Genomic DNA, 26,282 nt, shown 5'->3' with positions numbered 1-26,282 from the left:
TCTTGCCCTACACAAATGTCTTAGATTGGATTTTTAAATAGCAAGAGGAGGCTTTCTCTCTCTCTCTCTTTTTTCAGAGAGAGAGAATGTTCCTATAGAGTGCATGCACTTGCTGAAGAAACAGAAAGAGACAGAGAGACAAAAAGCTAGAAATCACCACCCAGTGGGAATGGCCACACCACGATCTGCCCCCTCCTCCACTCTCCTTGGGATTTTGGGCACACATAGACATGTGCTTGGCGTGAGTTTCAAGCTGCTGCGTCTGAGACTCGAATCATGGTCGGCTCTGTGGGAGTTCAGTGATGTAACCATTACACTATCTTATGGTCCTGAGGCTTTCTCTTATAGTAGCCTAAAAGTCACAAGATTTGTCAGGATATGGGGAAAATTGTTTAGTGCAACAAGATCGAAAGCAGTGATGAAGGAAAACACAGCCATTTCCTATGTATACCAAGTTAAGTTCAGCCCTTTTTAAAAAAAATTCTGCCAGAGAGCACATGTGCTGACCAAAAAGAGACAGAGACAGAGAGAGGAGAGGGAAAAGGCAACCTCCAGTGGGGGATTGACCACAAAGCTAACCCTCCTATTCTGTTTTTCCATACTGTCAGGATTTGGGGCATATATTCTCACATGATTGAAATGTTTTTTTAAGCCACTGGGGCCAGTATTTGAACCACTCAGTTGACTATGTGGGATTCAGCTTCCTTAACCAACAGGCCATGGAGTCAACTCCAAGTTCAGCCTTTTTAATAAACCAGTTCCACGAGCATTTAAGTTGTGCAAATTCAACTGTATAAACATGTCTACATCTTCCATGTCAGTTAGTCTGTCTTAACCATTATGTGGTTATCATAAAACTTAAAATATTTAAAATTGTATTTTGCCTCACTTTTTATTAAATATTCTTTACCACTGTATACTTCATATGTATGTATAGAAATACATATTACTGGGACCAGCAGATGGCATGATGGTTACATTGTTGGACTCCCACATAGTTGACTGTGGTTTGAGTCCCAGACCCGGTGGCTTAAAACTCATGCAGGGAACATGTTTGTGCATACCCAAGATCCCAAAAGGAGAGCAGAGGAGAGGGGATTGCAGTGTATCCATCCCCCCAGCAGTGATTTCTTGCTTTCTGTGTCTCTGGTGAGTGCATGTGCCCTATAGCAAACATCTCTCTCTCTCTAAAAATAAATAATAATAAAATAAAATAAAAATATATGTTACTATTCAGGTCATATCATATGTATAAAATCAACTGTACTATTCATCATAGACAATTGAATAATTTTTTGAAGTTTATTTCCTTCATGTGTCAGAGAAAGACAGGAACCCTCAGCAGGACTTGCATACTACAGTCCTTCCCTAGCCCCACAGCCAGCCAGGATCACAGATGAACTCAGCATAATGAGGAAGACCTGGGATGTGAACTCTTTGCACATGGCCTCCCACATTGCACAGCAGTGCTCCTATCACCTGTGTCACTGCAGCTGGGTCCATGGTAGATCATTTAAAGTGCTTTTCAAGGGTTATTTTTACCACATGGGATATTTGCCTTATATAGTGATTGCAGAAATGAATACTCTATAAAGTGGAGATATGGACCTTCCGTATCCCCAAATTCAGGTGCAAGGGAGGGGGGAGGATGAAAAAAAGTATATGATTTTTTTTTTGGAGAGGTTTTTGCTATAGGGCACGTGTGCTCACCAGACAGACAGAGACAGAGAGACAGAAAGCGAGAAATCACCCCTGAGGGGGTATGGCCATGCTGCAATCTCTTCTCCTCCATTCTCCTCTCAGGATTTTGAGCATGCACGCACATGCATCTGGCGTGAGTTTAAGCCACCGGGTCAGGGACTTGAACCACAGTCAACCACATGGGAGTCCAGCAACACAGCCATTACACCAACTGATGGTCCCCCAAAAAAGCATATGATTTTTTCTTTATAAATTTTTTGAGAAGTTTTTGCTATAGGGCACGTGTGCTCACCAGACAGACAGAGACAGAGAGACAGAAAGCGAGAAATCACCCCTGAGGGGGTATGGCCATGCTGCAATCTCTTCTCCTCCATTCTCCTCTTGGGATCTTGGGCATGCATGCACATGCGCCTGGCGCGAGTTTTTAGCCCCCAGATCCGGAACGCGAACTGTGGTCGACTACATGGGAGTCCAGCGACATAGCCATTATGCTAAGTGCTGGTCCCAAAAAAGCATATAATTTTTAAACTCACTGATGTGCCAGTACATCCAGTTCATCCACTTCATTCTGATGACAGGTATGTTTTCACATTTACTTCATAAAAGGATAACATGTTAGAGATGAAAAAGATCATAAAGGTCATTAGTCACTCCACATTGAAAAGATAGGATATTGGGAGGTAAAGTAATAAGTCTAGGGTCACTTAGTGTCTTGGTGGCAGGTGCAGAACTAGAGTCCACTGTTTCGATGTCAAAAGTGACTTTCCCTTCCATCTGCCATATGGCTCTTCACCTCATTAGTCTCACTGGTAAGTACTGTGATCCTGACAAGGTTTCAAGCCATCTAGGGACTGAAAGTCCCTACAGCTTGAACCAGGCCATTGTTCTTTGTTCATTCTGGGGCAGACAGGGATACAGGCCTGATCTTAGGAATGACAAGGGCTCTCCAAGGGCTTTCAGATCTGGTTTCACCTTCACTGCAGGATTTCCAGAGTGAATCATATATTTTTTTCTTCCCATTTTCCCCCTTGTGCACAGCCCAGCCTTTTTCCTGGGTGTGTATACACTGTCCACTGCCCTGCTGTAGTCCAGGCCCTGGGGTGAAGCTCATCTGATGACCTCAGCCAAGACTGTGTCTGTGGAAATGTTGACTATGAAGCTATAGACCCCGCCAAACCTGGTCTTCTTATTAGACAAACACTCTGACCCTGGCAGTTTGAACTAATCCTTGGAATCAGCTTTTCCCAAGCCTCCTCAGGCTTCCCTTGGGATTCTGTTCTCAGTGCTGCCTCTTTAAAGGGTTGTAGTCCCTTAAGAGTACTTTGTGAATGAGAATGATCATGTTCATTCACCTCCTCCATGGCCCTTCTGATTCCAGGGGAAATAGCACTTAAAATGCTTCTCTGTCCCTTTGGGATGTCACATACTGAATGCAATTCTTCCCACATCAGATAGATGTTTGTTTTGATTTTGTAGCTTTTCCTTCTTGAGTTTCAAAGCAGGTAAAATGAAGCCTTCCTGTGACATTTGGAAACCCCACTGCTCAGCCTTTATTCCATACCTCAATTGAGAGAGAGAAGCAAATGAGATCTCTCTATACTCCCAAATCTCTAAGCACCTTGGGTTTAGACAATCACGTAAAACCCTGTCTTATATTTTGTTTGTTTACATGTGCTGCTTAGTGCTGCCCCCTCCAACCACAAATGCTGCTGCAGTTGCCAGCCTGGAAGAATTCATTTGCATCTTCCACTCTCCCTTAAGACATGAAAACATAGCAACACCCATACAAAGAATAGCAATGCCTATGAGTAGGGGGATTTTTCTACTTAGAGTCAGTATTGCCTTTTTTCTGTTAAATTGTCTTTTAGTTGCTGACCACATGGAGGCCTCTCAAATAATCTGTTCATTGTAGTGAGCTGAAGGCCCCTCTGATGCCACACATCTGATTCAGGTCTTCTGCTTTTCCCTGTGCAGCCCTGACAATGTGATGTTAATGACATTGGCATATAAATCTTCTCTCTCACAATGGAATAGGGAATAAAACAGTGTGCAACAGGCCTCAGGTATGGTGGGATAAAAGAGGGCAGAATGCTGAGTGGGAATGGAGTAGAGCCTGTGTGCCACTGGTGTAGTTTCAAGGATGTTTTTCCAGTGTGTGTGTTTGTGGGAAGGAGTCTCTGGAGAAGCTGTCGTTGTCAAATTGTCCTCTTTGTGTGTTCTGTATAGTCCTTGAGGGCTTGGGAGGAGGCCAGAGATGATGCTAAATCTGTTTCAACAGATATATGCATTTATGGTGTTTTCTCAAGGGTTATTAGGGGAATTCAGTAGATGGGTGCTCTGCCTTTGATCACAACATCATATCAACAAGTGTTCAGACATCGATTTCATAAAATAGTTGGAAACAAAAATCTTTTCTTGCCTCTGGCTGGGCAAGTCCTAACAAAATGATGACAGGGTAATATTGGTCTTCAAAAGGCTTTACCTTTTTTTTTCTGGGTCTGGACTTCTCAGGGCAAGTGTACCCACCATGCGCCTAACCCTTGTGTGGGTGCTAGGTGCTGAGGGTGCAGTATGAGCAAGAAGGACATGTTAAGGAGGCCTGAAGACATAAAGGTGGTTAAAGAAGAAAGAGATGACAATTCCTGGCTCTTCTGAAGCGGATCTTTAATTATATATTTAAAATTTGCCCATATATATGTTAGGCTTTATATGTGTTCTCATTCGGTCAGCTTCTATGTTATAACAGTTAGGTTATTTTAAACTGCAACTAGATATTTCAGATTTTCCATTTTTTAAAAATTCACGATAGAGAGAATGTGTGCACACATGACAGACAAAGAGAGAAGCCCCTTTGATAGGTCTTGACAGGCTGAGATCCCCTTTCCTCAGCCCTCCAGCTTGTTAGAATCTTGAGCACCCATGCACACGTCTGACATCCTTCAGGTTACTGGGGCTGGAGATCCGAACCTGCAGTTGGCCATGTAACTTCCAGAACTGCAGTTCCATATGCTACTAACTGTACCAGCAGGATAAGCCAGGTTTCTATCTTTAGGCCAGTGGTTCTCATGGTCTCCTCAGACCAGCAGCACCAGTATCACCAGGAACTTGTTAGAAATGCACATTTTGGGGCCCTACCCAAGACCTACAGAATTAGAAATTCTGGGGGTGAAGCTAAGTCTTCCATTTTTATAAGCCCTATGGAGATTCTGATGCATGCTCAAGTTTGAGAACCACTGTTTCAGGAGAATCTTTGTTCCTTGCATCTAGGATTATTGTTCTGTTTTTCTCCTCCAAATAGAAAAGAAACATGATCACACAAAAATCAGTTGGAACACTCCATATGGAGAAAATGGTGTGATTGTCATAGTTGTTTACCTGATCTCCTCTAATAAGTCATTGTGAAAGTGGGTGATATGGGGAAAAACAGAGCTGGGGGCACGATGACCTGATAAATGTTTAATAACTAATTTTGGTGAGTCTTTGTTCCATGAATAACTCATCTTTTCTTTGGCTTTGGGAAATTTCTTTCTTAATAAAAAATAACTTAAGTTGCAAAGAGGCTTCATATTAGATTTCTGGTATGGATATAAGGGGCATAGGGAATGGATTTTCTTATGAGGCAGAAAGGAAACAAATTTTTCTTAGTGATTTACTTGGTAATGTTGAGTAATTCTGCTGTCTGTCTCATCTAACTTGCCCTACTTCCTTTAAGGACAGAAATGTGTTTGGTATTGATAGTGGTTCACGGATCTAACATCTCTTAAATGTGACATTTTTGGGGGTGAAGAAATTTTGTATATAAGGGCAGACAAAAGTTTTAATATTGTGACAAGGATTTTAGATTATGTTCTGTCCAAGGAGAGAGAAGTTCCCATTGTGCTAGTGGGCGAACATAAGAGTGAACATTTGCCTAATTGGATCCATTAATTTTTGCTGATAAGAGGTAGGCAATGTACAACTCAGTCCAGGTTAACTACAGTGAGTGAATCAATAAACATCTGTTGACGACCAACTGGGTGTAGAAGATGCTGAGAGTTTAGGATTCAGGGAGAAAAATATGTGTTGGATGCATTCCTTGCTTTCAAAGAACTTAAACTCTGAAAGAAGATGCTTCTTTAAGAAAGCTTTAACAGAGTGACCAAACATGACCACTGTGCTCATTGTTAAAATGTAAATAGGAGCATGTCATCCCTCTGTGAAAACTCTTCTAGACTTCCCATGTTGCCCTGTGTAAATGCATCCATTTCTACTAGACTGTCCATGTTCCAGGTTCCTGTGGCCACATCCTCCTGCTTCTGATCATATCCTCTTCCTACATGCCCATCACTCATGTTTTGGTTGAGGACCAGGCCAGGCACAATCCTTACTCCCTGCTTTTGGACTTCCTGTTCTCTCTACCTAGAAATACCTAGAACAGGAATTTTCCACCTCCAAAAATGTCATGTCTAAGGGATGTTAGATCTGTGAGCCACTATCAATACCAAATACACTTCTATCCTTAAAGGAAGCTGGGCAAGTAAATGAGGTATACCTGCCTTCTCTTTCATTCATTCTTTCTTTCTTTTAAAAAAAATATTCTTAGCATTTGTCACCATTTAACATACTCTTTATGTTTTTGTAGATTTTATATATTAAGTGTGTCTCCCAGTTGAATACAAAACTCATGAAGACAGGATTCATTGTTTATTTCATTCAGATAAAGAAAGAATGAATGAATGCATTTGGGTAGGCCAATGGACAAAGGATGATTTTCTTTTTAGTCAAACGAACTGCATATTTTTTCCCAATTTTCTACTTTCAAATTTTTTTTATGAATATAAAAAGTTATATATAGTAGTGGGGTACAATGTGATTTTTCAGAACATAAATACAATTTGCAGTGATTAATCAGAGTAATTAGTCATACCCATCATCTCAGTGGTATGTCTCTATGTGGAAAAAAACCAAAGTCCAATAGAGGACAATTTTTAGCACCCCTCCTATCACTTACTTTTTCAGAGGACAAAGGCAGCCTATGATAGGAGTTGGGGCCACTATTTAGATTGATTTCTCTGCCAGCACAACCTTACCTGAAACAATTATATTCTGCTTCTTAAAAGCTCATGATCGAAGATCTTAGTCAAGCAAATAAATTAACCCCAAATTATAACCTAATTTACATGTGATGATTTAAATTGTATTTTAGAATTAAGTAAATTCTAGGATATGCACCTCTGCCCTAAAACATGCACATTTATTTTCACTTTACTTATTGTCATTATCCCAGAAGTGCCACTGTTTATTCTGTTAATTTACTGAAGTTATTTTTCATGTATGGGTATCCACCTTGTTCTAGATACAGAAATGAAGGGAGAAGACAAAAATGCCTGCCTTCACTGAGCTTACGTTCAAGTAGGAGAGGCAGATAATTACCAAAACAAATATAAGGGTTCTTCAAAATGTTCATGGGAAATGCATATTATGAAAAAACTATCCATGAATTTAAAAACATTTTTGCACAAAAATAGAATTTTAATTCAATTCCATTTCCATGAACTTTTTAAAAAACATTTAACTTTATTTGTCTTCTTATTTTGTTTAATTTGACCAGAGAGGGAGGGAGGGAGAGAGAGAGAGAGAGAGAGAGAGAGAGAGAGAGAGAGAGAGAGAGAGAGAGAGAGAGAGAGAGAGAGAGAGAGAGAGAGAGAGAGAGAAAGGGAAAGTGAGAAAGCAAGCCACCAGGTCTGGGACTCAAACCATGGTCAGCTATGTGGGAGTCTGGTGCCCTTAACCACCACACTACTTGCCAGCCCTTTCCATGAACTTTTTGAAGTTTGCATGTATGTACTATGTTAGAAAGTGATGAGTACTATGGAGAAGAAGGAAGTTGGTATGGAGCATGGGGAAGAGTTACTATTTTCAACAGAGTAGTGATTTGGAGCAGAGTCCTGGTAGAGTTGAGAGAGTGAGCCATGTGGCTATCAGGAGAAGAGTTTTCTCTACAGAAGGAATAGCACTTGCAAAGATTCTGAGGCGGGACCATGTCTGGCATGTTTGAGGAATTGCAAGGATGTCATTATGGCTATAGCAGAGTGAGCCAAGGAGAAAGTAGTATGAGATAATATTGAAAAGTGCATCACGTAGGATCACCAAAGCTGTTGTGAGGACTTTGGCTTTCACTCTAAGTGAAATGAAAGGCCAGTGGAGAACTTTGAGCAGAAGGTTGGTATGAACTGATTTGTGTTCTTAAAATATTTTACTGCTTGGTTGGAGAACATACTGGTTCAGGACATGGAAGACATATGGGGACCATTTCAGTATTATAGGGGAGAAATGCAAAGATGGTGGCTTGGACAAGGATGGTAGTAGTAGGGGGGAAAGAAGTAGCTGACTCTCTCTCTCTCTCTCTCTGTATATATATATATACACACACACACACATACACACACACACATGTATATATATACATGTATATATATTTCTTTGTAAGAGAGAGGAAGAGAAAGGAGGAAACGGAAAGAGACAGAATTTTGTCATTTTTGTGATTCTCCCTGCCCCGGCCTCCCAATTAAGTAGGACTACAGGCATGTGAAACCATGTCCAGTGTGTTCAGGTTGGCCCAGGAACCAAACCTGGGTCTTCCATGTAGCCTCCAGCCTCTCAAGCAGTGGTGCCACCTATAGACTACTGCAGCTGGCACTGAATCCCTACATATTTTAAAGGTAGAGCCCACAGGATTTGCTGACTAATTAAATGTGGGGTGTAAGAGAATGAGGTGAATCAAGACCAACACCAAGGTAGAACAGAGTCATTTACTGGAAAGGAGGAGACTGGGAGAATTAGATTGGAATGGGGGTCAGAATTAAGAATTCACTTTGGGCCATGGTGAGTTTGAGATGCCTATTCAACATCCAAGTGAACATGTGTAGTAAGCAGGTGGATGAAAATGATTAATGTAAACAAAAATGTTGGTATATTTTAGAGTAACACCACCTCCTGACTTAAGAGGGAAACTGGGTCATAACTTATCTTTTAGGAAGACTTTCTTGCACATGTTGTTCCCATAGTGTTGGGAGGACCTTATTGGTATCTTCAAACCTGTGATGCTTCATTTTTGTTAAAAAGTCACATCCTTGGGGCCAGCAGGTAGCGTGGTGGTTAAGGCACTAGATTCCCACATGGTCAACTGTGCTTTGAGTTCCAGACCCAGTGGCTTGAGAATCAGGTTGAGTGCTTGTGCATGCATGCCCAAAACCCAGAGAGGAGAATGGAGGAGAGGGGATTATGGTATGGCCATCTGCTCTTTGGGGGTGATTTCTCACTTTCTCTGTCTCTCTCTAGTGAGTGCATATACCCTATGGCAAAAACCTAAACAACAATAAAAGAAGTCATATCCTCATCAGGTCCTATATTATGTTTTGGGAAAAAAAGTTCACTAATACTACATACTACATGGGCTTTCTTATTTTTTTTTCTTTTTCTTAGAATTATTTTGTTTAACTTTATGTGTGTATTTATTTATTTAGAGAGGTTTTTGCTATAGGGCACATGTACTTGCCAGAGAGACAGAGAAATAGAAAGCAAGAAATCACCTCTCAGGGAGATGAACATGCCACACTCCCTTCTCCTCCAGTCTCTTCTCAGGATTTTCGGCACACACGCACACATGCCCGATGTGAGTTTCAAGCCACCAGGTCCGGGACTCAAACTGTGGTTGACTACATGGGAGTCCAGTGACATAACCATTATACCATCTGCTGGTCCCTTATTTATTTATTTTTAATTTGACCAGAGAGGGACAGAGCAAGAGAGAGAGAGAAATGGAAAGTGAGAAAGCAGTCTGCCAGGTCTGGGACTCGAACCATGGTCGGCCATGTGGGAGTCCAGTGCCCTTAACCACTATTCCACCTGCTTACCCCTACATGAACTTTCTTATTATGGTACTAGATCCATATGAAATTTAAGTTAAATGTAAATATATAATTATATAAATATATCCAGATACAATAGCCCATCAGCTTCTAACTTTTTTTTCTCTATTAACTGGTTATGTGTGTTTTTATTTTTATGTTATCAGGGAGGAAAATGGGATAATTATCATAATTCAAGACATTTTAAAGCAGTTATTAATGTGTGATGCAAGGCCTGGAGGTAAGTAAGACCTTCTGAACTTCTCACAAGTGGGATGTGCATGGTCTAAGAAATGCTCAGAGCCCAAAGTGACCACTGGCTGTCATCTCGGAGCTGGCAACAGGTAGGCAAGGGGGAGTGGAGCAACCACCAGGGGTTGTCATACAATCTTGACCAAAAAAGCCATAGGTTGTCAGCCTAAATGTTAGAAAATATACAAAGCAGTTAACAGGCTTCTAGGGATAAAGACTAATTTTTTAAAACTAACAACCAATGAGTACTACAAGTAGGCCAATTAGTGGCCTCCCAAAGATGTTCATGCCCTAATCCCTGGAACCTGTGAATATGTTACCTTACATGGGAAAAGGGGCTTTATAGATGAGATTCAGTTGAGAATCTGATGAGGGAGATATTACCCTAAATTATCTTAGGGGAACAATGTAGTCCCAAGGGACCATATAAGAGAGAGGCATGAGGATCAGAGACAGAATCGGAGATGTGATGCTGGAAGAAGAGGTTGAAGTGATGCACTCATGAGTCAAGAAATGCAGGCAGTCTCTGGAAGCTGAAAGAGGCAAGGAATAGATTCTCTAGAAAAGGTATTGTGCTAAGTCCTCACATTGGTTATTTTGCTTACCTTATAAACAACACTCTGAGTAGCAGGTCCCATTACTATTGTCCATTTTAAAAGATGGTAAAACTGAGGCTCAGAATAATCATGGCTAGTAAGCTCAACTGTGATCACATAGTGGCAAAGCTGGACTTTGAGTCAAGATCTTTCCTATTATTTACCTGGAATTCCTAAATATATAAAATACTTGATTTAAATATTACTTTGGTAGGAAAGTAGGCCTTTAAGAGTATAAGGATGGTGTGGCTAAAGTGCTGGATTCCCACATGGCCAAAAACAGTTCAAGTCCTGGACCTGGAGGCTTGAAAATCCCTCTGTGGACCAGCAGATGGCATGATAGTTATGTCACTGGACTCCCAAATGGTCGACCTCAGTATGAGTCCTGGACCTGGTGACTTAATCTCACACCAGGCATGTATGCACGCATGCCCAAAATCCCAAGAGGAGACTGGAGGAGAAGAGATTGCAACATAGCCATTCCCCCTGTGGGGAGGTGATTTCTCACTTTCTGTCTCTCTAGTGGGTGCACGTGCCCTATAACAAAATTTTCTCTTTCTCAAAAGAGAAAAAGAAAAGAAAAGAAAAGAAAAAAGAGTAATAAAATCACTCTGGGTATATATACATACATTTCTAAAATCCTGAGAGGAGAATGGAAAAGGGATTGTGGCATGGCCACCCCCACTGGGGGCTGATTTCTCATTTTCCTTTGTTTCTCTAGCAAGTACATGTGCCTTGTGACCAAAAACCATGTTCTCTCTCTCTCTGTCTCTCTCTCTCTCTCTCTCACACACACACACACAGCAACAACAACAACAATAAAACATAAGGAGAAAAACAGAATGTTTTTTTATAAAAGAAACTAAAGGTAAACTTTACTAAATAGAACTTCCCTTGAGGTTCCCTGACTGGTGCATGGTAAGTGATTAACAGATATTTATTGGATGTTCTAGCTGCCAAGTCAGGCATGCTGGTGGGATTGCAAGGAATATATGCTATTGCTTTTATGTATGCTTTTGCTTCTAAATTTATCAAGCTGCTTATTTGCAGTCAGGCTTGGGTGGGAAACCTCGGCAAGGTGGCTAACCCTCCCCACCTGTGTACACCTTTTGGCAGAGCTGTTTGTCTAGTTATTTCCTGAGCTACCATGCAAATGGAGGGGAGCTGTGAGCCCAAATAATTAAAACAACTCAGAATAATCAGAAAACATTTTTCCTGGGCTTTTGCATGCACATGAATATCTTTATCTACTCATCAGTTTTATCTTAAAATGGCTTTGCATTTCCCGAATATATTTCAGCCCATGTTCAGGGAAATCACCAGGTACAGGGTGGATGTGAGAGGGAAACCAGGTGAGGTTGTAAATTTTGCTGTTAATTGTCCACCAGCTAGATAACTTACCTGAGGAGAATTAAGAATAAACCAGTGTTTCTAGATTTCCCTTCCTCCTGTTTATTAGTACAGATACTTAGATTGGTTCTGTCCTCTCTGGAGACTGGGTCTCTTGATAAACAAGGTCCCTTTGCACTTTCTGCACTCATTCTGTCCCCTCTGTGGCCTTGCTTGGCATTTCCCATCACCTCTGCCCCACTCCTGCCTGTGGCCATCAGTTTTGCTGCTACTAAGGTCAGCTACTCTGTCCCAGTATTCCAGAGTTAAACTAAACAAGCAGAAAGAGGGACTCTCTAAAAACATATTTACCTGGGAATGTCATTACAATGGAAATATGTATATACATATTCAGAGAAGTAAAGGAGGACAAGGATTTTCAAGGAAAAAATGAGGAGGGTAATAGGAAAAAATGAGGAGGGTAATACAAGTTTCTTTGTAACGATTATCCTTGGCTATAAGGATCAATAACAAGGGTGGCATGAGTCCAAGGATGGACAGGCTGTTGTTGGGCAGATGTCCTCTCAGAAATATGTTCTGTGTAAGTATGCAGTGGCCTTTGTGCATAGCTGGAGATTTTTTTGGAGAGGTTTTTTTTTTTGCTATAGGGCACGTGCACTCACCAGACAGACAAAGAGAGACATAGAGACAGAAAGCGAGAAATCACCCTCTAGGGGGGATGGTCCCGCTGCAATCCCTTCTCCTCCATTCTCCTCTCGGGATCTTGGGCACGCACGCACACGTGCCCGGCCTGAGTTTAAGCCACCGGGTCCAGGACGTGAACCGCGGTCAACTACGTGGGAGTCCAGCGACATAGCTATTACGCTAACTGCTGGTTCCTGCATAGCTGGAGTTTTTGCAGAGTCTTTTGTGATAGTTCTTGTCAGCAGGCATGTGTGCATATGAACCCACCCTTCATGGTCTTCCTTGACTTCATTTTAACCCAAGTGACTGAATTTTGATTCTGACAATTTTCATACAGGTATCTTTTGTCACTGGCCGGTATACATTATTTTGTGAGATGTTCTCTGTCTGACTGTCATTAAACCTTCATCAGCTGTGCCCGGAGGGAATTCCTTGGGGCTGAGGCTCTACCCAGTGTGCTTCAGCACATCCTCTCACATTCTTCCCTTCCTACCTTTCAGTGTCAAGTTTTTGTGAAAATTGAGCAAAGAAATGTCCTGCGGTGTGAGTTCCTTGGTGTCAGAAGCAAGGCCTCCTCAGGTTGAGGCCCTACATTCTATATGTAGTCTCTTGCAATCCTTGAACTATTGTTGGTCTAGACAAGGAAGGGCTCACTTTTGGATCCTCTGCATCAGTCACACCTTAGCATGAATGAATTTTAGGCTCTTTTGAAAGGAGAAAGTTAATTAAATTAATTAATTATTACGGAGAATCCAAGGAAGTTATTAGAAGACCCGGCACATACTTGGGGTTCTAAAATGATTTGCACTGAAGGGATGAGGGTTAGATGAAAAGAGAAAGGGGTTCATCTTAGGATGGGATCTGCAAGAAGCTAACTCTAAATCAAGGATGCTAATGGAGGGAAGGTGGTTCGTCTGAGAGGCAAACATTCCAGGGGACACCCACAGGAGAGTGCACAATGATATAGCAGACAATAACAGGTATGTACTCCTGAGCCAGTTACCATGGTGGTCGTCTAGAACTCTGAGAAACAATGGGAGAATATGCCTTAGCAGGGGCAAGGCAGATGGAGTATTTGTTCTCCAATTCTGATCTACAACTGATTTGAGAGCTGCCTATAAGGATGTTTACCAGTGCTCAGGAGAAACATTTCCTTTGAATCCAAAATAGCCCTCACCTCCCACCCCTCCACCCACAGCAGAAGTTGCAGGTGTTTGCAGTAAGAAGTACAGTGGTGCAAGCAGTTGGCATGCTGTTGTGTTCATGTTCCAGGTCTACCTCAACATGCCAGGAATTCCTGTGGGTATGGCCATGATCTTGTTTAGCTGCAAAGCTGGAGGAAGGATCATGGCATGAAGACCCTATTGGTGGGCTCTTTCTCTCTCTTACATGAAGGAAATAACTAAATAAAGCTAAGGAAAGAGAAGTTATTGGCATGAAAGAAAAATCAGGTGCATGTAAAGGACACTGGGTGGGACTAGCAGAAGTCGATACAACACAAAGTCCTGAGGGAAGACTCAGACCAAATCTTACTTCACTGTGTTTTTAAAGCTTGAGCTTGGTGCTTCTCTCCAACTCCCTGGCCCCTAAGAAAGGGATTTGTAGGCAGTAAGCACACAGTACATACATACCAGGCAATAGATCAAATGAGTGAATTCCCCATGGCAGAGTTTGGACGTCATCCCAGGCATGCTGACCCCTCATTACTAAGAACTATTTTCTGTAGGATGAGCATGTGCATCTTCCAAATACATTTTAAACTTGTTCTAGAACCTAGATTCTCTGAGAACAGAGACTTTTCTTGTTGCTGCCTCATCCTAGCCCATACTTTGCAGGTAATATATTTTAGTAACATTTAGAAAAATTTACTGCACAGCTTGTTCTACACACAAAAGCTAAATGTTAATGCAGTGTTTTACTAACTGTGCTAAAATCAGCTAGCCAGCTGGTGAATTACCCAGAGGCCCTTTACTGTTGAGACTCACATGGGGTTTTGTAGCCAGCCTGAATGTCATTTATGTAAAATCACAGTGGTGATGTCAGGCGGGTGTTCTTAAGCTTTATGGCCGGACCAGACACATTAGATATTTACACGGGATTTTCCTTTCTCCCCTGGCATGTTCCTCTTCTCCAACCCTGCCAGGTGAATGTCCTCACTATGTTGAGGACCTGGGGCATGGCAGAGTCACATGAGAGTGCCAGCCAGGAAGAATTCCTGTTCAGTGGATTTATCATTAGCAGAAGGAGCCACAGATGCAGAGTGAAAGTGAGAGGCACAGCTCTGCTACTCAGTCAGTCTGAGAAAGCTGTACTGCCAGGGTAGACAGAGGTGTGGCCATCAGCATCAGAGAATCAGGCACTGTTTGGCAGACTCAAACACAGAACTAGGTCTCTGGGTTTGGGTTTTGGCCCCAAGCTTTTTTCAACCATGATTTGCCCTGCGATTATTTTCAGTGAATTCTGGCTTGCTTCCTGGTAGATCATGCAGTGATTATATTACTTTTTATTTTTATTTTTTAGCATGTGTTTGTGCTGAAGTGCATATTCATTCATGTATTCATTCATTCACTCAATGTCTTGAGTGCCCACTATGTAGATGCTAGGAATGGAGTTTGTAACTCAGAGTTCTGGCTAGTTCTCTCAGTAAAACCCTGACCCAGGTTGAAGGAATTGGGAGTCTTTGCTTCTAGCAACTTCTTTAGTAGTGACTTAATCAGGGGTAAACAGTTTGGTTACTGTTGTCAGGTGGTGGTCCTTTTAATCACTGCAAACTTGCTACTACTTCCTTTAGGAATTGGGGAATCGTTATGTCAGAAAAGGTGACATCTTGTAGCTGATACGGAAATGGTTCTTGTTTCTATTTGTTATTCATTGCACACTCATATCTAGGATTTGATCTACCAGTTGAAACATTATTCTTATAATGACAAATCTTGTTTATAATCTCAAATGATTCTATCCTACAGGCTTACTGACCTGGTTTGAGGAATTTTACCTTTTTATTCATGTTCTGTGCTAATTATTACTTTGTTGTATTTTATTTTAAATATTAAAAATAATTGTGTATATTTATGGGGTGCAATGTGATATTTTGACATATATATACTTTTTAGAATGATTAAATCAAACTGATTGACATATCTATTATGTCATCTACTTATGTTTTTGGTGTGTGGTGAAAACATTTAAACTCTACTTTTAGAACTTAGAAATATACAGACCTTATTATTAACTATAGTCACCATGCTGTGCAATAGATCACTAAAGCATATTCTTACTGTCTAATTGAAATTTTGTACTTTTTTACTCAAATCTTCCCTTTACTCATCTCCCTGCCCACCAACCCCGATAGTCACCATTGTACTATCTGCTTCTGAGTTTGACTTTTTAATGTTCCTCATATAAGTGAAACCATTTAGTATTTGTTTTTCTGTTCCTGGCTTATTTCACTTAGCATAATGTCCTCCAGATTCATCCATGTTACAAATGACAAAAGTTCCTTTTTTTTTTTAAGGCTATACAGTATTCCCTTGTATATATACACCATATTTTATTTATCCATTCATCTGTTGATGGACTTAGGTTGATTCTTTATCTTGGAGATTGTGAATAATGCTGCAATGAACATGCCAGTGCAGATGTCTTTTAGACATACTAATTTCATTTCCTTTGGATATATACCTATTGTAGAAGTGGGATTGTTAGATCATATGGTAGTTCTAATTTTGTTTTTTTTTTGAGGAGTGTCCATACTGTTCTCCAAATGGCTGTGCTATTCTCATTTCAATCAACAGTGTACCAGGGTTCCCTTTTCTGCATATCCCCACCAACACTTGTCATCTTTCATCTTTTTGTAAGATTTTTTTCACTTATTTCTGTCGTAGGATAGAGGAAAAGGGGGAAGGGGAGAGAGACAGAGATTCACACATGCACGCACGCACGCACACCACACACACACACACACACACACACACACACACACACACAAAGAGAAAGACAAGTATCCTCAATAGGGTCTCATGCCATCATCCTCTCTTAAAGCCTTTCTCAGCCAGCTAGAATGTGTATGTGCATGTAGTGTGTAACAGGTCAACCCTGGAACCTAACCCTGGTCTGATATATGGCTTCTGGCATTGCAGAGCTTTGCTTTACTACTGTGCCACCATGTCTGAGCCCTCTGTCTGTTTGATAATACACATTCTAACAGGAGTAAAATGATAGCTCATTGTGGTTTTGATTTGCATTTCACTAATGATTAATGATGTTGAGCAATTGTTCATGTATCAGTGGGCCATTTGCTTGTCTCACTAGTAGAATGTTCTGCTGTCCAGAGGAGAACAATTTAAACAATGCATTCTTTCTGATATTCATTTCATCATAATGAAAATCTTATCACAGTAATTCAGCACTGGGAAACTACTATAGCCTGCCCACTATTTGTTCTTCCTCTTTTTCTCTAAATTACATTTCTCAACTTCTTTGATGTCAAACGTTTGGCTTATTCAGAAGACAAACCTGGAAGGAGAACCAGTGGGTGGTGGTTAAGGAAGGCTGAGACTGTGCAAAGGAGGCAGAAAGACAAGATTAAGGTAGAAGCAAAAGTGCCTACTCTCTCTTTGGGTGAGGAGCCATCTAAAATATAGTACACATTACATTATGGTGTGGGATTATATCTGAATTTGTGTTATTGAAGTAGTCGGAACATCTTATCACAGGATTATAGGATGCATTCACTTGCCAGAGACAGAGAAAGGAGAAAGAGTAAGCACCCATCAATGACCACATGCTACAGTCTCTTCTCTATCTCTCCATCCTGTTGGGATTTGGGGCAAGAGTAAATGAAATATATGAGAGTAAATGAAATAAAATATTTAAGTACAAGTTAGGTACTTTTTTTGTACACTGCAATTCTATTACTTCTGTTATCACCACAGTCTCCTTTTGTCATATTAACCAGCTAGCCTCCCAGCATTACTCGAGAGAATCACTAACCATCTTTAAATAAATTAACTTTTGCTGCAACTCATCATAGCGCATCTTTTTAGAGTTTCCAAGTAAGAAATATCCCAATCACAATTCAAAGTTTGCAGATCACAGAGTCCAATTAAGTACTCAAAGTTGAACTCAACTATTTTTTAAGGTGTTCCTCTTCTCATTGGGAGTCCCATGGGTATCTTTTCGTACCTCTGTTTTGCCTGCTCTAGACTCACTGCATCTCTCATGAAAAAGGGGATCTTAAAGCAACTTGATATGTCTTTTCCATATGCATTTATTTTATCAGGTAATTCAAAATATATTTTCCAAATTTTATGAAAAATCATTGAATCATTTCACATGATGTAGCAGCAGTCAGACAAAAACTTGATTTGACTTATTCACATGAGAAGTTTTTGATTTTCACCCTATATTTTGTATTTTCAGAGCTTTCCAATAGCTGCTTATGACTGAAATAGAATGAGAAGTATGGCTGGAGCTTAGAATTGCTCAGCAGTCAGAGCAACACTAAAATATTTTCAGTATAGCCAATTGACAAGGTATTTCCAGGGCTCAAGAGCTACTTGAGGCTCAACTTAGGTGGTGCAGTTCATAACTTACTGGACTGCAGTGCTTGAAGTTATATGTCTGACTGTGAGTTCAAATTCTTGGGTAGGTGTGAAAACATGCTGAGTGAATGTACATGGGCACCCAAGGTCCTAAAGATCTGGAGGGATGGGGATAGGGAATCACACTGTGATGAAACCTTGTCAAGGGTGCGCTCTCTCTTTCTCTCTTTGATGTGTGTACATACACTATCATAAAGAAGAATTACTTGATATTTTCTTTGAATTTTTGACTATCAGAATTTGGTGTGTCTTCAATTTATGTGTACTGCAACCAAGAACTTTTCCTTGTGTCCTGGTTGTGGGATGCAGAAGTAAGGGGAGTTATATATTGCTTCATTCCTAAACATCCTTAAGTCAAGAGAAGGTGATTATGCTATGTAAAGAACTAGACTTGAGAAGAGTGGTAGTGAGGGATGGGAGTATATAAAATCATGCTTGGTTCTATTTAGTTTGGAATGTGCAATAGGAACATCCATTGAGATTTTAAATCGTGCTTTGTTCTCACTATACTTTTGCCTCTTGGGTTTCAAGAAATTTTGCTAGCTAGATCACTTCTCCTGTCTTGGGGGAGATTTATGTCACAGTACTAAGTCCCCCACTGTGTTCCACTTCCCTTTCTGGCTTTTGTTTTCAAAAGCCACAGCATGGAGTGTTATGGGTTGGAAAGAGAACTGTATTTTCTTCCACCATTTATTATGAAAAATTTGAAACATATGGCAAAACTGAAATAATTTTACAGTGAATTTCCATTACCCACCATCTAGATTTTTCCACTAACATACTATACTTGCTTGCTTTATCACATTCACCCATTCTTCTTTTTTCTTCTTCTTCTACTTTTTTTTTTTTTTTTTGGTTTGGCTATGGGATATTGTACTTGCTGGAAAGAGACAGAGAGAGGGAGAGGGAGAGGGAAAGTGAGTAATCACCCTTCCCCCTAACTTTTCTTTTGATATTTTGGGCATGCACACACATTCATCTGGCATGTTTTTTAAGCCATCACGTCTGGGACTCAAACCATTCAATTGACCATGTGGGATCCAGCCACCTTAACCATCATACCAGTGGCTAGCCTTGCCTATTTTTCTATCTACTCAGAGAGCTACATTTTTGGAAGGAGATATTATGTGAGCAGAAAGAAAAGAGAGAAACCTTTCCAAGACTGGAGAGGAAGTTGTAGTTTGGGGTTTCATAGGTGATGGAGGCTCCTGGTTTTGCCATTCCCAGTGCCTAGGAGGTGAAAAAAACTGGTTGGTGGTGGTGGTGGAGGATGGGGAGCATAGCTAGGAGATATGTAAGAAAAGTAGGTCCCCAGGCATTGGGTGCCCACGTGAGGCACAGACATGGGAGATCTGCCTTTCAGGGACCATGGTGGCTCTGACATGTGGATTGAAGACCAGAGGGCCTTCCCTGATCTTGGAGGGCTGTATCAAATTCCTCTGGGCATTTGAACAACTTCAAGAGTCAGGAAGAGAGAAATTTCTGATGACTAAAAGTTTTTCTACAATCCAGTGGGTATGAGAGCTCAATGTTAGATGCAACTTTATTTTTGAAAAATAATGTCCTTTGATTTGCACACATAGGCTCTTGGCGTCCAATTCACCCCCGTTAGAGATTTACTTGTGTATGAGAATTTTACCTAGGTCAATTTTTTACAATTAGATATTATAGTAATAAAAAGATTCTTGAAGGTGTTTCCCCCACCTTTCTGGTGAGCAATGATTTGCATGTCTCAAGAATTGAAGAAAGGGGCTTTGAGAGTGGTGCCTGCCTGATTGAGCACTATAATCACTTAAATTCAGCCTCTAGTTTAATACTACCTTTAACCAAAATTTTTTTTTCATTATCTGCCTGCAACCGCCTGCTTACGGGAGGTGGGAAGTGTAATTCAGAAGGTAGCCATGGCAGGGGTCATCAAAGGCAGAACCAATCATGAGCAGCGATCAGTTTTCAGATTTCCACTGGATCAAATGAAATGTTTCTCCACAAACAGTAGGAAATTATATCAATTTTATTCTTTGGTTCCCAATCTCTTGTTTAGAAAGCAATTCTATTCAAATAAACTGTCCCTTTAGAATAAAGCCTCTATAGGCTGTCTTTCATCCTAACCCCCAAATACATGTTTGGCTGCAAGATGTGATATGGAGGATGTATGAGTTAATGGATCTTTTCACATCCAGGAATGCTATTTGAATCATATTGGTATGAAGCCAGAGGAGATAAGTCTTTGGTGGCTCAGCTAAGCATCTCTGCTCTATGTTGTATAATGAATCACACTCTGGGGGGCCTAATGCTTTAGCTCAAGGCCCTGGATTTCAGTCTGTGCTTGCTTCCTGTTTCTTCTCCCAGCCTCTATATTTTCAAACAGGGATGGTGTCAGCTTAAGAAACAGCTCCATCCTTGATCTGTGTGGGGCTGTTTTGTAACATGTGAGCAGATTTTTGAGCTGTAAGGAAGGATCAGTCAAGGAGTTCCAGAGACCTCCAAAATAAACTCGGCTCCACCAGTCACAGAGATAGGAGCTATGGGGCTGGAATAAGCTGGTCACTACTTTAGATGCCCTCTTATGCAGGCTACAAAACTACAGGGATCAGCCTTCTAACACCCACAATGGGGTCTTCACACCTCAATCCACCCCCAACTTCAGCTACTCTAGATTGTGAGCATGTACATGCCTGGCATGTTCAGGGAGGCCTCCAGACAAGAACCCAAACCTTCCCACATGGATCAGTCTTGCAATGTTGTGTTACTGCCATGTTTCTGTCTGGCCCCCTAGGTTAGTAACTTCTGTCAACAGTTTAGTGTCCATCCTTCAGCTTTTACTGTATGCTTGCAAACAAGCATATGTAAGTATACTACAGCAAGTGCCCTTGGCACTTACCAATTCTGTACATGCTGATCTGACTTCTAACTGCCAGCAAATGTGATACTCTATTTGAGGGTTTTCTCCAACCATGAGGGCATGTTCTGTCAGCATGAGAGACAAGCTGGAAGTGCCAGGGAATTAACATGCCCCAGGAGCAGACTTTGACTAGTAACTGATGAGTGTTGGCATGTAACACCTCCAGCTTCCTCACCTCTCAGTTAGGATAACACTAAAGTGTGTTCTTCATTGTCTCCAGAGTTCCTAGAGGGATTAAGCACCGACTGCCCATAGTGGTGACCTGCCGGAAATCACTTTTTTAAAAAAATTGGCTTACTTCCCTTCCCTGTCTCATATCTTCACTCCCCTGTCAGTATTTCCTGTGATCATCTGCTAAGTAAACTACAGCGCTTGTACATGAATCCTCATTTCAGGGCTTGCATACTAACATATATATTAGTGTGTATATGATATATATTCATGTGTGTATTAGTATATATAAAAATTAATGTGTTTTTGCCACTTATTTGAAAAAATAAAAATTGGTGTTTGACGATCTCATGTCATTACATATCAACTTATTATTTTTAGTAATTCGCAGTATGAATACATGATGTGTATACATAGCATTTCAAAGTATGGATACATCTTATTTTATTAACCATTTCTCTATTGATGGAAATTTAGTTTGTACTTTTCCAGGTTGGTTTTTTTTTTCCCTTCTAATAAACAATGAAGCAATGAACTCCTACTCAGTTTGCTCTGTGTCTATTACCGATGCTGGTACAAAAAAAAAAATTCAAAACAAAATGAAAAAAAAAACACATAAGAAATCCTTCTGAAGAATATGGTGATAAATTTTAGCACATATGCTTGGGGATCAAAAATAACTATGGGTTATTTACTGTGGGTGATAATGGTGTCAGGAGAAGAGAAAAGTCAACTGTAATTACTTTGTGAATTTAGGGAAGCCAAAAGAAATGTGGTAGAAATTCAGAAACCTAAAAACAGGAAGCCACTTCATGTTTTGTCAGAGTCAGTGGGCACAAACTTATATGGGATTCCCTGTCCTATCTTTATTTCTTTTTTTTTTTTTAAAAAAAAAAAGCTGAAAATCATCTCTGAGTTTGTGTTTTTTTGGACTTGCTGAATAGTTTTTACTTATTTTTAAATGACAATTGTCACAATGTTATTTTTCAGCGTGTAAGCACATTGTGTAATGATTAAATCAGGGTAATTAGTATACTCATCATCTCAACCATTTGTAATATTATATACAGTAACTGGTTGTTAACTGCATTTTCCCACTGTATTTTATAACACTGGACATTATTCCTTCTACCTATTTGCAATTGTTTCCATAATCAACATCCCTCTATTCCCTACCCTCATCTTTCCAGGCATTCAGTAGTCATTTACACTTCTCTACTTCGATGATATATTTTTTTCCAATACCACATATGAGGGAAAACATGTGTTCTTTCTCTTTCTGAACCTGGCTTATTTCAGGTAATACAATGTCTTCCAGGCTCACCCATTTAACCTCAAATGACTGAATTCATTCTTTCTAATGGCTGCATAAGGCTGCATTGTGTGTGTGTGTCTGTGTGTGTTTCACATTTTTTCTTTTATTTTCCCTTTTTTATTTTTTTTTAGAGGTTTTTGCCATAGGGCGCATGTGCTTGCCAGATAGAGAGACAGAAAGTGAGAAATCACTCCCCGGGGGCGGGGAGGGGGGGATGGCGACACCGCAATCCATTCTCCGCCATTCTGAGTCACGCACGCACATGCGCCTGGCATGAGTTTAAGCCACCGGGTCGGGGACGCAAACCACGATGTGGAAGTCCAGCAACATAGCCATTACGCTAACTGCTGGTCCCACATTTTCTCTTCTTTATCCATTTGTCCATTGACCTCTGTTGTATAGTCGAAATTATCCATATCTGAAAATCTTTTAATATAAGGGCACTAGATTTGGAGCCAGATTTTAGTCCTTATTCAGCTAGTTAATTGGAAGTGCCCTTAGGTGATCATGTGGAGCTACCTTTCTCATATGTGGAAACTGAGATATAGAGCATTAAGGTGATTGCCCAAGGGCACACAGTGAAATGATAGATTATATGGAGTTGAAGACCTTTATAATCAGGAATGTTGAATGCTCTTAGACTGAAATGTTTAATGCTCTTGAATTGAAACGGCATTTTGGTCACCTATGGACAGATCATTCCATATGTAAACCCTGATAACTGTTGAAATGGAATTATCTTTCCTGAATGTTTACAAAGGAAAAATGCTCCACAATGAAATGTTCTGGTTGTTTCAGATACTATAGCCTTTCCTAGAAACATGGTGTTAGATTAGATCTATCAGTCAACAGTTGTTTCTCGAGCACCTGCTACAAGTGGAGGATGCAGAAAAGGTCATAGGTGATCTCTGCCCTCCCAAAGCTTATGGTTTACTTAGTAGCCCAAGGCATCATTATCAGGTGAATGCTCAGAAGGCTGCAAGCAGAGCTGACATCAATTAGGCACAACAGGGACAGTGACTGTGGCCCATGATACTTTCGCAGACCCATAAAAATGTTTTAATTTCTTTCAAAATCAGAAGAAAAAGTGAACCTTTACATGAAAGAATACGCTTGAATAAATAATATATTTACATTTACCTTTATAACACTGAAGTCATGAAATAACATTTTAAATATTTTTGTATGGAGAAAATTGACCTTAAAGGCACAAGAGTCTAGGGCCATAGGGAACCAGCAGTTAGTGTAATGACTATGTCGCTGGACTCCCACGTAGTTGACAGTGGTCTGCATCGCTTTCTGTCTCTATGTCTCTTTCTGTCTGTCTGGCGAGCGCACGCGCCCTATAGCAAAAAAAAACTTCTCCAAAAAAAAAAAAAAAGAGTCTAGGGCCATAGATGTCAAAATATGGCCCTAGTTCGAAGTGGTAAATCCCAAGTGAGGATTAGTGTATTGGTTTTCTGGGGATGCCATAATGAAGTATCACAAACAGGGGGTCTTAAGCAACAGAAATGGATTGTCTCATAGTTTGGGAAGCTGGAAGAAGTCTAAGATCAAGATGTCAGCAGGGTTGGTTCCTTCTGAGAGTTGTGAGGGAAAGATGTGTTCCAGGCCTCCCTCCTTTGCTTGTGGGTAGCTATCTTTTCTTTATCTCTTCATATCATCTTATCTTTATGCATGTCTTTTTTTTCTTCACATGGCATTTTTATTTTATTTTCAGGGGGTACATGTGGTCCCCAGAGAAAGAGAGAGGGAGAAAGCACACCCTAGTGGGGTGGGTTAACACCACAGTCCCTTCTTCTCTGTTTCACCATCCTATTGGGATTTTAGGCATGCATACACACACATTCAGTATGTTTTTCAAGCTACTAGGGTCAGAATTTGAACCATGGTCAGCCATGTGGGATTCAGCTCCCAATGCACAGCACCTACCCACTGCATTACAGGGCCAGCCCACATGACATTCTTTTTATAAAGACATCAATTATATTTACTTGGGTCCCACCCTAATGACCTTGTCTTAACTAATTACATCTACACAACTACCCTGTTTCCAAATGTCATGTTCCGAGATACTGGAGGTTAGGATTTCAACATACGAATTTGGTGCAAGGAGAAAAGACACAATTAAACTTCGAATAGTAGTGACAGTAATTGCACAGCAGGATATGAGCAGGAGGAAGTTGGAGGATAGAAGCTGGGACACTTTGAAAGAAAGTTATTATGAGGGAAGCAGGCAAGAGAAGATGTCAAAGGTGCAGAAAGAGGCACGGGGGAAACTGCACGAGCATAGGGTTGCAGATGGAAATGCAGACCATGAACAGGCTTAGGGGACACAGAGGTGGCCATTTTGTCGGGTGTCAAGGAAAAAGCAAAGGGAAACATGGAAAGGGAGTGTTGGTTATGCCCTGGAAAGCCTTGGGCTCAGGCTAATTGGAACCACCTGGAAGATGCTATGGTTTCTGACAGTCTTTTCCATTTTAACTATTGTTACTTTTCCCTCTTTTACCTATCCAAACTAACTTTGGGAAATGTAAGAACCCAAAGGCTTATTCTTTTGAAAGCTGTTGCCTTATTTTTTTTTTGTTAATTTTTAAAATTTATTTAATTTTATTTATTCATTCATTTATTTTGATTTGACCAGAGAGACAACAGGGAGAGAGGGAAAGTGAGAAAGCAAGTCCAGGACTCGAACCATGGTTGGCCATGTGGGAGTGTCCAGCACCTTAACCACTAGGCCACTTGCTGGCCCTGAATGCTGTTGCTTTCTTAAAAATAAATTTATTCCATAAGTGAGAGAGACAGAGACAGAGAAAGACAGAGAGACTGGGCCCAAAGCAGAGTCCTGATGCCAGGATCTACTGCCAGCCTCACTCAGCCGAGGGTCATGGGCACACTTGTTCCTGGTATACTCACTAAGATCTCTGAACATAAACCTGGAACCCTCTCCAGGTCAGCCTCATAAAGCATCACGTTTTATCATTGAGCCACTGGCCAGCCCTCTAAAAGCTATTGCTTTCTGATTCAAATATTCTCATTTCCCTCCCAACACCGCACTTTTGGGTAGCACCTCAGTGAGACAACTTTGTATTCTGTATTTTATTTACTCATTACATTTTTTTTGAAAGTACATGAATTTATTAAGAACAATTGAGGCTCTAAAATGTTAAAAAAAAAAAGAAAGTGAGTTGGTGTATTATAGATCATCTTAAAATAGTAATTAACCCATGTGTGTTATTACTTGACTGGCACTTATTTCCTATATTAAGAGCACGGTGAGAGGGAATAGAAACCTTAGTCAGTTTCAGCTTTTATATAAAACTCAGTCCTTTGGAAAAACATCTGGGACTAATGTGGATGCTAAAACCATTACCTCACACATGCCAGAGTCTCGTTTGCTCTTTCATGATAAAAATTTTCCCCTTATGGTTGCCCAGATCCACACGTCTATTATTCAGTATCTGATGTAGCATGGGCACCATTTGGGGCCACATCCTCTGAAAACCACTTTAAGTGGATTTCCAGAGCCTTTAAAAATAGGCTGGGTTCTGGCAAAGCAGGCAAGCATAGGAGGGAAAAAAAGCAACAACGTAGCCTTAGGAAAATAGTTTTAATTTTAGCCTTCTCTTCCTACTTTTACTCCCTTACAGATCTCAGGGTATTAGTGGAGCTCATATTCTGAATATCTTCTTTTTTTTAAATAAAATAGATGAAAAATGACCATCTGATTTAAACCCTTCAACTACAATTCTGTCTTCTGTATTGTTCTAAAAGCACTTAGTTCTGTGTTTTTTTTTTAGTTTAGTTTTTTTTTTTTTT

The sequence above is a fragment of the Tupaia chinensis genome, unplaced genomic scaffold (genome assembly GCF_000334495.1).
Source record: "Tupaia chinensis unplaced genomic scaffold, TupChi_1.0 Scaffold000248_1, whole genome shotgun sequence".
Taxonomy (NCBI): Eukaryota; Metazoa; Chordata; class Mammalia; order Scandentia; family Tupaiidae; genus Tupaia; species Tupaia belangeri.
This window is presented reverse-complemented; position numbering follows the sequence as displayed.